Source organism: Podarcis vaucheri (genome assembly GCF_965113315.1).
Source record: "Podarcis vaucheri genome assembly, chromosome: 14".
NCBI classification, from domain to species: Eukaryota; Metazoa; Chordata; class Lepidosauria; order Squamata; family Lacertidae; genus Podarcis; species Podarcis vaucheri.
Window position 1 is genome coordinate 53368899 of NC_138752.1, and position 13112 is coordinate 53382010.

Here is a 13112-nt window from a genome sequence, read left to right on the forward strand (position 1 = left end):
TGTCAGACTTCGGAGAATTGTTCCCCACCCCCATTGACTGTGTATCAGCGGAACAAAGCAGTTAGAGTCTCTTACCAGTTTAAGAATGTTTAATAATCAGAGCAAAAGAATAACGCAGCCATTCTCTGAATAAAGATGCTTCACTCCTACTCCCCCTCCCCAAGTTATCTTCATCACTTCCCCCTTCTTGCAACCTGATCTGGCAAGCACTGAACCTTCTGCATAGCAACCTTATCAGCTGTCCTTGCCTTTGGAGAGATAGGCTGGACAGTGTCAAGTGAAGTGGAGTCCGTTATCTCTCTCTCTCTTCCTGTTCTGCTTCTTCTAGCTGTTCCCCACTCGGCTCTGCCCAGCTGTTGTTTTCCGAACTATGCCCCTCTGCAAACCAATTCTCTAAATCTATACCGCTCCACTGTTCCTGGGCAGCTTCAGGATCCTGGTCAGGAGCACGAAGAGGGGGAGGTTCCCACCATTCCTCTTCAGAGCTGTAATCCTCAGTCTGGTCTCTGACACTGAGCATCGCTAGGGATGCCTTGTGTCTACATGCAGAGGGCCGGGTGGCCAGCAGGCAAGCCCCAACTGTGCTGCTTCCATCCATCGGCCCGAACTCTGATGTAAATCAGCGACCCGGACTTCAAGGGCCAGGGCACACTATTAGCAGAGTGTACTGCGTATACAGAATAGGCGTGCGGCTTGTGAAATCATACTTTAACTACAGATTTATTCATCATAAATCAGGACAAAGAAACATGTCGTCTCTCTCTCTCTAATGTTGTCTCAGAGAGAACGGGAAAGGCAAATGCTATACGCAAATGGAAGTTCTCAGCAAGCTGTGCTGGAATATAAACAGACATGTGACATGCAACAATTCCACACGTCTGTTCCTTAAGGTGGAACAGAATTCTCAACACCTTGTGCCCCCCATCGCCTATTTGCTTGCACTCCCTGGCTGGCTATTATTTTATTGTTGATGTATTGCTTTTCTATTTTGCCTCTTTTTTCTCCCTCTGGAGTCCTCTCCTGGTCCTGGGAGACAGTGGAGCAGGAGAGGTGGGGCAGGCAGAGGCGAAGCAACCTGCTCCAGTACCCGGAGCGGCGCTTGTCCCAGGGGCTTGGTGCGTGCCCCGGGGGGTGCTGCCAATCGGGGGTCAGCATGTTGTACCTTTTGAATGGTACCCAGGGCAAACCGCCACCCCCTCCTTGGAACGCCCCTGGGGGCAGGAGGAGGAGGTGTGGAAGACCTTGACCAGGCATAGGCAAACTCAGCCCTCCAGATGTTTTGGGACTACAACTCCCATCATCCCTGACCACTGGTCCTGTTAGCTAGGGATGATGGGAGTTGTAGTCCCAAAACATCTGGAGGGCCGAGTTTGCCTATGCCTGTCCTTGACTCTCTACCGGCCTGACCGATCTCTCCCTCTCCTGCACCTGCACTTCACTCTCCAATCCTTCAGCTTCTCCTGCCTCTCATCTCCTGGCTTAAACAGGCTCCCCCAGATCACCGATCCCTTCTTCCAGGTCGTTCTCCAACCCACCCTTCTCCCAGTGCTCACTCCTCCGCGTCCAGCCAGTCCCTGATGCACAGTTTGCATGACACACTAAGGAAGATAATAGCACAATAAAATTCAAAACAGCAACAATTAATTGCACATCTAATCAAAATCCAATTAAAACTACTTAGTTTGATTAGCTAACGCAACAAAATGGGTGGAATGGATGCAGCGGTGCCAGCCTTTCCGAAGGCTGGTAGTCATTTACACTTCCAGCACCTCTCTGCCACCTCTTGCCTTTGAGAACCCACAAGTAATCACAGCACCCTCAGGGGGCGCCACACCCCACTTTGGGAACCCCAGGTGAAGATCAGGGCTGCGTTAGGTGGCCCAGTGGCCTGGCTTGGTGTAGGATAGCTTCCCGTGTTTCTAGGCTTCCCACCAGGAGATCCAAAGTTGCCTTACATTGTCTGTTTGCTCAGCTCAGCCCCATGAGACCTTTTTGTGAAAGCTCTCCCACAGCCAAGCTCAGAATCAGATCACTGATCCCGCGCCGGATGTGTTGTCAATGGCAACTCTCTTTTCCAAGGCCATATTGCAAATGGGGAATGGTTGGTGCAGACACACTTTTGAAGGTCACCCTGTTCCTCCATCGTTTGTTCATCTGCTGCGTGCATGATGTGTGGCACAATCAGAAGGCGTCCCCAATGCTCATGAAGGAATGCCAGCACTGCAATCATTTCGCTGCATAACTGCAGCAACGATACAGCACAGACCCCTTTCGCGGGATGAGCTGAATCAGCAGGAAAGCTTCTGAAGAAAGGGCTCTCGTTTTCTCCGGGCACAGAAGCAGGGAACACTTTCTAAGGCATTCAGAGCTGCATCAGAGCATACCAGGCCTCATCCTGGCCCCAGATCAGAACTACGCCTTGCAAAAGACACGGGGGTGCTGCTGTGAAAGGCATCTGCGGGTCACATTTTCACGTTTCCTCTGTGATGCGCAGTGATGCATATCACTGTGCTATGTACGGCATCATTAGATGGGAATGGGCTGGGAAAGGCAAAATGGGAAGTTCCAACACAAAGCTGGCATTATTTTAACCACTGGGGAAAGGCTGCAAGGTTGGCAGAAGTTGTGTTCTTGCCCGTTCAAATGTGGTTTGTGAAATACCCTGCATGCCAATTCACGATCCTAAGTTGCAGGGCTGGCCCAAGGCATTTTGCTGATAGACAGCTGGTTTGCTGATGTTCCCTTTGTGGATAGGTGCTTCCATCGCAATCATTCAGTGCTTGAAGCAGTCAATCGTGTGTGTGTTTTTCGACTGGAGGTTTTAACAGCTGGGTTTAGAGAATGCATCGTTGACCCCAAACAAGCCAGACCCTCCGAATGATAGTGTCAGTTCTAGCCTGCTTTTCCATGCCTTGACCTGACAGAAGGCTTCTGAGCAGAGGATCTTTTCTGTCTGAAAAACCAAACGATTAAATGTAACTTCCTGAATGCCCATTTACCCGTCCACTGGGCATTTGTGCGGCTCGATGCCATTTGCCCTCTGGCTCTTCTTTTAACAGCCAGACATAAAACCAGGACAATGTTTCAACTGCTGAAGCTACTTTAGCTGTAATTTTTCTCCAACACAGTTAATTAAATTCCAGGCGCAGTTTATGGGCGTAGATCATAAAGAGGCCACAAGGCATTACAGACAACGGATGTCAAACAATGATAAATGTGTATTGCCGTACAATCACAACCTCTGAGCGTTTCACATGTGCAATTTCAACATCACGCAGGTGAAGGCCGGCTGGTGGGAATCACACAAATTAAATGCACGCAAGTCAAAGAGCTTAAAAGCTCTTTTTGCACAGGGTTTTGCCGGCATGGGAAAGGCTTTTAAGCTCTCAGACTTGTTTACTGGGCTCGCGGATGCTCTCGTGGGATCTCTCCGGAACTCAGGAGGCTCAGTGAGATCTTGTGAGAGCATCGCAGAGCCTGCTAAGCTCTCCACCCTCCCTAAGAATTGTTATTGTCTTGTTTTCTCTGGGCATAGAAGCGGGGAACAGCTTCTAAGGCATTCAAAACTGCGTCAGAGCATACCAGACCTCACCCTGGCCCTTCCTGGGCACACAAGCTGGGCACACAAGCACTGAACAGTTTCTAAGGCATTCTTCAGAAAAACAGCTGGCTTGACAGCTGGACATGCAGTGACAGCATAGGTTTCAAGGACATTTCTGGCTGTTTGTGTGAGACTCCCTCCTCCATGCAAGCACGTAAATTGATAAGTCTGCAGCTGAAGAACGGTTGGAGTGTTGCAAATGGCCTGTTACTGCGAGGAAGTGAAAAAAGGGGCAAGATGATGGGGCATTTTGGAAGCACATCATTCATTGCTAACTAGGAACAGGGGACAGTCTGCCAACCAAACAGAATCAAAACGCGTGGAGTGGAAGAACTTTTAAGAGAGCAAATATTGTGCCTTGCATTTTTGAAATCCTTGATGTCTGACCATGTCTCCTCCCCAGCTTACATCTGGCTATTTCCCCTCAGCGACTCTCCACAGTGCAGAAGCATCTAAAATAATACCAAGTCCCTGGTTCAGTGCTTGCTCTTCAAAGCATTACTTTCTGCCAGAGGGTTTGGATGCAGCGGCAATTCCTTTGATCAGCTTCTTCATTCCTTTGCAAAAAAATTAATGAATTTGTGTGGACTAGAGAGGAGGGCTGTCCATTCAGCTGGATCAGGGAGCAACACAGATATGGAAAGCGTAGGAATCTACAAGCCATAATGGTTGTGCTGTGCCTCCATGGAAGCACTGCCATACCCTCCAACATTTCGCCAATGAAAACTGGGATGTCCAGTGCTATTTTTCTAAAAAAAGAGGTGCTGGGACCCCCCATGAACACCTCCTTTGTCCTCTTAGAATGGCAAAGGCACCCACCTGAGAGGTGCTGGAACTGAGATCAGGTGAGTTCCGGCTGTAGAGAAGCTCTGGGAACGTTCTATTCCATGCCCTCCAACATTGCTCTGATGAAAATAGGGATGTCCTAGGGAAAAGCGGGACGTTCTGGGATCAAATCAGAAACTTGGATGGCTTCCATGAATTTGGGACTGTTCCTGGATTTGAGAGCCAGTGTGGTGTAGTGGTTAAGAGCGGTGGACTCATAATCTGGGGAACCGGGTTCGCGTCTCCGCTCCTCCACCTGCAGCTGCTGGGTGACCTTGGGCCAGTCATACTTCTGTGAAGTCTCTCAGCCCCACTCACCTCACAGAGTGTTTGTTGTGGGGGAGGAAGGGAAAGAGAATGTTAGCCGCTTTGAGACTTCGGGTAGTGATAAAATGGGATATCAAATCCAAACTCTTCTTCTTCTCTCAGCGGCGTAGCGTGGGTTGTCAGCACCCGGGGCAAGGCAAGTAATTTGCGCCCCCTAACCCGGGGCAAGGCAAGTAATTTGCGCCCCCTAACCCCTAACCTGCCGCCGCTGCCAGCTTCTTCTTGCTGCTGCCTGGGCTGGTCTGGTGTGGTTCTCTCCCACGCTCAGCGCTGCGCTGGGTGGCCACTGCACTGTCCCTCCCCCAGATAGTCCCTTGCTCTCTCTCCGCACCGCACGCCTGGCACCCATCCCCTCCACAGTGGGCGGCGACCCAGCAGCTCGGATCGGATTTGCACAGCCAGCACTGCAGTGAGAGAGAGTGAATGAGCCAGGTAGGGGAAGAGAGCTGCGGGTGCGAGTGCCCCCCCAGATGTTGCACCCTGCACCCCCCACGCTACGCCACTGTCTTCTCTTCTTCTGGAGAATAGGGGCACTTGAAGAGTCTTTGGTGCTTCTGAAACCCAGTTGCTGCAAGCCATGGGAGGAGTAGGAGTTCTCTTGCCCCCAGAAGCTGCTTGCAAGTCTCCCCCAGGCATCTTGGTTTGCCACTGTGAGAACAGAATCCTGAACTAGATGGGCCATAGGCTAAGGTTACCAGATTTTTTTCAATGAAACCGGGGACACTTTAAATAGATAGATAGATAGATAGATAGATAGATAGATAGATAGATAGATGATAGATAGATAGATAGATAGATAGATAGATAGATAGATAGATGATAGATAGATAGATAGATAGATAGATAGATAGATAGATAGATAGATGATAGAGATAGATAGATAGATAGATAGATAGATAGATAGATAGATAGATAGATAGATAGATGATAGATAGATAGATAGATAGATAGATAGATAGATAGATAGATAGATAGATAGATATAGATAGATAGATACTACATGTTCGGGATGTTGATGCTGCAGTGATGGCGGTGGCAGAGGGGCAGCCGTTGTCTTAACCTCAACCGCCATGTTTCCCCTTCCTCCAAACCTTCTGTCTCCTTTCTCCATGAGCCTGGGCAGCCCCTGAGTTGTTGGTTCTTCGGAGGTGGTGGGGAAGCGGTGCGAGGTGGGTCAGGCATGGAAGGTGGAGAAGGAGGTCCGAGAGCGGCGGCTCGGGCCGCACGATGCCTCCCTTCCCACTGGAGTAGCTCCAATCCCATTCCTACTTGCGTGCAAGCAGGAGGGGGCGGGGATCCCTCAGCTGGGAAGCGAGGCTTCCCATTGCCTAACAGAGAGGTCCATGCCCCCTTCTGCTTGCATGCAAGCTCAGATAGGCAGTGTGAAGCCTCCCTTCACAGCTGAGAGATGCACACAAGTAGGAGTTGGGAGGCTGCTCCGATAGGCAGCATGAAGCCTCCCTTCACAGCTTAGTTGCTGGGGTCAGGGAAGGTGGAGGCAGCCCGGAAGCTGCATCTTTGAGCCCCTGCGCCACCATCATGTGGGGACTTCCGAGCAGCTCCTGAAGCCAGCCAGAGCCAACTGCTCCGGGCTGCTGAGACTGCCACTGCTGCGTTTCCCGGGGACATTAGATGAAATCCGGGGACATTCCGGGGATGGAATTTGCTTGGGGACTTATTCACAAATCCAGGGACTTTCCCCAGGAAACAGGGAAGTCTGGTAACCCTGCCATAGGCCTGTTCCAACAGGTTCTTCTTATAAGTAAGACAAAAACCTTTACCCTAACCCAATTCTAACAATCAAATAAATGCACTGAGAGGTGCAGAGCTGATTTTGTACGGAGTGTGCATCATGGTAAAACAGGCCTGACCCAGGAGCAGAAGTGAAGGAGAGAAGGGGAGGCAGTGGCTGCTTCAAGGCCCCTCTCCTCCCCTGGGCTGCGGATCTGCAAGAGAGCTGTGGAGGCAGTTCCCTCTCGCGGTGACCCAATGCTGGCAGCCGGCATGAGGGCATCGCCAGCAGTGGCGTAGCGTGGGTTGTCAGCACCCGGGGCAAGGCAAGTAATTTGCGCCCCCTAACCCGTGGATTTGCACCCCCTAACCCGTGGATTTGCACCCCCTAACCCTAACCCCCAGATGTTGCGCCCGGTACAGCCGGCCCCCCCTGCACCCCCCACGCTACGCCACTGATCGCCAGACAGTGCGCCCTGCCCCCTGGCTTGCCCTGCCCACCCACCTCCGGCCCATGCGAACGCACCCCGACTTGCACCTATCCTGGGCTGCAATAGAAGATGCTCGGCCTTTGCTCGTGGCCCTACTCCTGCCTCTGATTCTTGTGATAAGAATTTTTGTGAGTTTCCCATTACAACCCAATAATAGCCTGATTATAACAATGCCAAATTATAATAGAATTACCAATACCAATCATTCAGATACCAAACAACACAATTAAAGTGTGTGTCGTCCCCCCAGGCGTGCTAGAATTGATGGTTTGATGATTTACTTTATTTCTGTATTCCAAAATCTTATTAATTTCAATTACACTCTGGTCAAAATAACAATCCCTTATACAACAACTGCAATATTAATAACTTCTATTCGTGTTGACACAATAAATCATTTATAATACTACATGTGAGGCGCTCAAACAATATCCTTGTTCCTCCTGTGTGTGGCAGTTGTTCTGTCCATGATGTTTCTTCATATTATGTCTATTATGTCTCTCTTTTCCCGGTTCTTGCTGTTCTGCATCATGCCTTGGGCAGAGCTGATCTCCCATTGTGCTGCCTCTGATTCTTGACCGCTCTCTGCCACAACCTCTTCCTGCTCGCTAAACCCCATCACCTCTTCCACTTCTGACACCTTCTCTTCCCCCTTCCCCCTCTGACCACATGTCGTCATCCACCACAATCTCCTGGCTCTGAGCCGTCTTCCTTTGGGGGTTCCCCAGCCAGCCCATGACGCCAGCAAATAGGATGGAGCAATCTGTCTAAAAACGGAAAAATATGCAAATTCAAGGACAAGCCCATGTTACAATGATGTCTCATCCGAATGTGCTTTTCTTTGCATTCATCTCTTAAAAGAAAAAGATGAAGCAATTTCCTTAGATGTCTCCATGTTGCATCAGACTGGGGTTACCCATCCGACCTCACAACTCTTGCATCACCTATGAGGGCTGTATTGCAGTAAGTTTCAGGACCACACTTATTGCAACATGTATTTTAAAAAGAAAGTTCCTTCAAATCTCTATACAAAGGGAGAAGAGAAGGCTAGAGTTATTTATTTATTTGAAGGATTGTTATTTTTTATGCCTGCAATTCAGCCCCAAAAAATGGGAAGGGGGAGGGGGAGAGCATTCAGGGCAGCCTAGAAGGATTGGTAATAACAGCCCCTGTGTTCTAGCTTGAAGAACAAATAAATTTTGCATCTGTGTCCCATGGGGTATTAGGAAAAGAAGTGGACCTGTAAAGGCAGGATGTGTGTGTAAGTAAATAAAGGTAAGGTAAAGACGGGGTGAGCTCCCGTTGCTCGGTCCCTGCTCCTGCCAACCTAGCAGTTTGAAAGCACGTCAAAGTGCAAGTAGATAAACGGGAATGTAAACGGCGTTTCTGTGCACTGCTCTGGTTCGCCAGAAGCGGCTTAGTCATGCTGGCCACATGACCCAGAAGCTGTACGCCGGCTCCCTCGGCCAATAAAGTGAAATGAGCATCACAACCCCAGAGTCGGTCACGACTGGACCTAATGGTCAGGGGTCCCTTTACCCTTAAAGGACTCCTGGATGGTTAAGCCCAGTCAAAAGTGTCTATGGGGTGCATCGTTCATCTCTGATTTCAGGCCAAGGGAACCAGCATTTGTCCGCAGACAGCTTTTGCAGGTCATGTGGCCAGCAGGACTAAACCACTTCTGGCACAATGGGACACTGTGACGGAAGCCAGAGCACATGGAAATGCTGTTTACCTTCCCACCACAGCGGTACCTGTTTATCTACTTGCACTGGTGTGCTTTCAAACTGCTAGGTTGGCAGGAGCAGGGACAAAGCAACGGGAGCTCACTCCCATCGAGCAGATTTGAACTGCCAACCTTCTGATCAGCAAGCCAAAGAAGCTCAGTGGTTAGACCACTGCGCCATCCACTCCACTAAGTACATACAAAGGAATTCACTTGGGAGGGTGACCACAGGCCTGTCTCAGCCTTCTCCAAACTGGTGTCCTCCAAAAGTCGTAGGATTGCAGTGCCCATCATTCCTAGCCACTGGCCATGCTGGATGGAGCTGGTAGGTGGCAAAAGAGGGAGATCCCCGGCCGCAACTGGTCTTCAGAAACATTGCTATCTCCAGCTGTGGAGGCAGAGCAAAGCCATCATGGCTAGTAACCATTGATAGGCTTTTCCTCCATTAATTTGTCTGATCTTTTTTTCTAAAGCCATCTAGTTTAGTGGTCATCAGTCTCCTGGGGCAGTGATCCCCGTAGTTCAACTCTGTGTCATGTGAAAAAATCCTTCCTTTTATCTGTCCTGAATCTTCCAACATCCAGCCCCAGTCTGGGATAGCTCAGTCAGTAGAGCATGAGACTCTTCATCTTAGGGTTGTGAGTTTGAATCCCACGTTGGGCAGAAGATTCCTGCCTTGTGGGGGGTTGGACTAGATGTCCCTCAGGGTCCCTTCCAACTCTACAGTTCTATGATTGATTGGGTGTCCGTGAGTTATGAGAGAGGGAGAAAACCTTTTCTCTTTCCACTTTCTCCCTGCTACGGAGGCTCCGTTCAGCCATCCTGGTTAAGAGCTATCGAAGCCCACACATGCTGCTTTTCAAAACAGCCGTTCTGCTTTCCTCTGACACGAATCCAGCTGAACTTTGTGCAGCTTGGATCGAGTCTCTGTTGCCTGGATTCTTTCCAAAGCCGAAATAAAAGAAGGTGGAATGAAGGTGAGAATTCTGGAGGGGGGCAAAAGCGAGAAATGTTTGGAATATGCGGCAGGCACCTCTCTCGTGCAACCGCCACGGCATTGTGGATATCATTTTCAAATTAGATGTTATGCTGCCAAACCATTATTGATCTAATTTTCTCTGCAGAATACTTATTAATGTTATCTTGTTGCCCCTTGATGCATATGGCCTCGTGAGGCTGGAATGGCAGGCTGTAATTGTCCCTTGGCAGGGAATTATTCACATTTCCCTATCTTGAAAAGAATGAGCAGGCATATGTAGTTACACTAATGACTTCGTTTCTGAAGACTTCATGTACTGGGTATGTGGCGCTCTCGACGTATTATGGCTAGATTAACAATCATTCATTTTAAATATCCCATTTAGAAGTGCATGTTTTGCTTACTGAATGCCAAGATCTCGCTCTCTCTCAATTCTTTTCTTGCTTCCCACCCCCAGCCCTGTTGCAAATGTTTTGTAGTTAGTCGGATTTCTTTTCTTTTCCTATCTCTAGAGCAGGTACGCAGTCTCAGCATGAATGGAGTAAGTCAATGTTTCCCAAAGTGGGGGGGGGGGATTGGGATTACCTAGTGGGGGAGCTAAGAGCCAAGGAGACAGAAGTGGGGCATTGGAAGCAGACCACTCCAACCCCTTCCTTCCTTCCTTCCTTCCTTCCTTCCTTCCTTCCTTCCTTCCTTCCTACAAATGTCTTAAAAAACCAATTACAAGAATAAAGCATTGTCTTCCAGAACAAATGCATGTACAGATGTTTAGTCTTGTATGCAGTCGTCCACATGGCATCAGAAGAGATCTGGGAATTTTTTTGCATAACAGATGAAGCTCACATCCACAGGGTATACTTCAGAGTAAAGCACTCAGATAATTTGTCCATAGTGGCTGAGACGGAAGAGAGATTACTGTGCCATTGTTAATAAACGATATAAATTGATACTCTACGGAGTCAAAGCCATCTTTACTATTCCTCTTATCACCCTCCGATAGTGAGTTAAGCGCTTTGTAAGAGCTATATTCCACATATAATGGGTAGTGGCTTCTTTCCGATTGGAAGCAACTGTTTGTCTTGCTGCTGTCGCAAGAAAGACGACCAACTCTTTACGCTTAACGTTTGGCCTGGCAATGGTTCTGGACAGGCATGTTGACCCTTCCAGCTCAAAGGGGAATGGACTCTGGCATGGGGCAATCTACCCACAGCCAGAAGAACACAATTTGGGAGGTGAAGGAGCTTCCCCATGTCATGTGGGTCTGTGGGTGTTTTAAAAAAATAAGCAAATCTCCATTATTGTTTTTCTTTGTTGAGATAAGGAAAAACATGCAGGCAATATTCTGCCCAAGTGCTCAGCAAGTAATAAGTGAGTGCAAAGGCACTAGCATAATTGAAAAGCACAAGGCAGGCAATTTTTCAGTATCATAAAATTACATTTTATTAATGTTAAATACAATTAAAGCACTTTAAGTGTTATTAGATTACCGGTATTAGGTTCTTGCTGTTCACCAGTTGTGTGTGTGTGTGTGTGTGTGTGTGTGTGTGTGTGTGTGTGTGTGTGTGCCAGCAAACACACACACACAAAATTTAGAATCATATAATTGTAGAGTTGGAAGGACCATGAGGGTTGTCTAGTCCATGGGTAGGCAAACTAAGGCCTGGGGGCTGGATCCAGCCCAATCGCCTTCTAAATCCGGCCTGCAGACGGTCTGGGAATCAGCGTGTTTTTACATGAGTAGAGTGTGTCCTTTTATTTAAAATGCATCTCTGGGTAACTTGTGAGGCATAGGAATCCGTTCATATTTTTTTTCCCAAAATATAGTCCGGCCCACCACATGCTATGAGGGATGGTCGACCGGCCCACAGCTGAAAAAGGTTGCTGAGCCTTTGACTCTAGTCCAACCCTCTGCAATACAGAGATCTTTCACCTAACTTGGGACTCGAACCCACAACCTTGGGATTAAGAATCTCATATTCTACTGACTGAGCTCCCTTAGGCCCCTAGACCATTTCTTGGCATGGCTTGGGGCTCCCTTTCTTACGCTACAATAAATAAGCTGATGGAGAGTATTTGTATTGGGGTGCCTGTAATGGAATTGCACCCCAAACTCACATGTAAGTAATGTTAGTCATGAATTAAGAACAGCCGCAGGGTGAGGACGAGCATTTCACAAATTGTATTCTGCAGCCCCATTTCTCTCTGCCAATGCACACATTCAGAACCAAATCACTCACAAATTATCGCTCTGTGTGTGCACGCATGACTAGTGATATGAAATATAGCTGTGCATGATGGATGGAAGGATAGTTTGAGAGGGGGTGGGACTGCTGCCTTGTCTGAGCTGTTAACCCTTTGTAGGAGGGCTCTAAGAGGGGCTACGATGTGAGACCATTTTGATGCTCGGAGGTTTTCGTTTGCATGCTTTAGAGAAGAAAAGCACACTGCATAGGTAAAGGTAAAGGACCCCTGGACAGTTAAGTCCAGTCAAAGGCGACTATGGGGTTGCGGCACTCATCTCGCTTTCAGGCCGAGGGAGCCGGCGTTTGTCCACAGACAGTTTTCCGGGTCATGTGACCAGCATGACATTCATCCAGTGCTTTACCAACTGCACTGGCTCCCGGTGGAGTACAGGGTCAGGTTTAAGGTGCTGGTTTTGACCTTTAAAGCCCTATGTGGCCTAGGACCCTCGTACCTACAGGACCGCCTCTCCTGGTTGCCCCGCAGAGGACCTTAAGGTCCACAAATGACAACACTTTGGAGGTCCCAGATCGCAAGGTAGTTTGATTGGTCTCAACTAGGGCCAGGGCCTTTTCAGTAGTGGCCCCGACTTGGTGAAACGCACTGTTACAAGAGACTAGGGCCCTGTGGGACTTGACATCTTTCTGCAGGGCCTGCTAGACAGAGCTGTTCCGCCTGGCCTTTGGTTTGGACTCAGTCTGACCCTTATGTTTCCCTCCCCTTACAGTTTTGATCTATGGGCTACTTTTAAAATGAGGCTGCATTTTAAATTGCATTTTAACCTGTATTTTAAATTGGTGGTTTTTTCCTAGTATGTTTTTATTGTAATTTTACTGGTGTTAGCCGCCCTGAGCCCGGCTCTGGCCGGGGAGAGTAGGGTATAAATAAAATTTATTATTATTATTATTATTATTATTATTATTATTATTATTATAATACTGCTACTGGCGCATGGAGGACTGTGACGAGAGCCATTTATCTTCCCACTGCAGTGGTACCTATTTATCTACTTGCACTGGCGTGCTTTTGAGCTGCTAGGTTGGCAGGAGCTGGGACAGAGCAACGGGAGTTCACCCCGTCGTGGGGATTCGAACCACTGACCTTCTGATTGGCAAGTCCTAGGCTCAGTGGTTTAGACCACAGCGCCCCAACAACAAACACCCCTACGTTGTGAGGCTACCTTATCAATAC

The 13112-nt window shown here is 48.6% G+C and overlaps 1 long non-coding RNA gene across 2 annotated transcripts in view; it reads right to left on the minus strand.

Moving 5' to 3' along the window:
* The window catches only part of LOC309519176, a 59563-nt gene extending 54816 nt beyond the window's left edge, over nt 1-4747 (minus strand). Inside the window, exon 1 of one of the 2 annotated variants that reach the window (XR_014213723.1) lies at nt 76-4747. This is a non-coding gene — a long non-coding RNA (uncharacterized lncRNA). The remainder of the gene's footprint in view (nt 1-75) is intronic. The other variant, XR_014213724.1, reaches the window with a different exon arrangement.
* Nucleotides 4748-13112: the final 8365 nt, after the last annotated feature.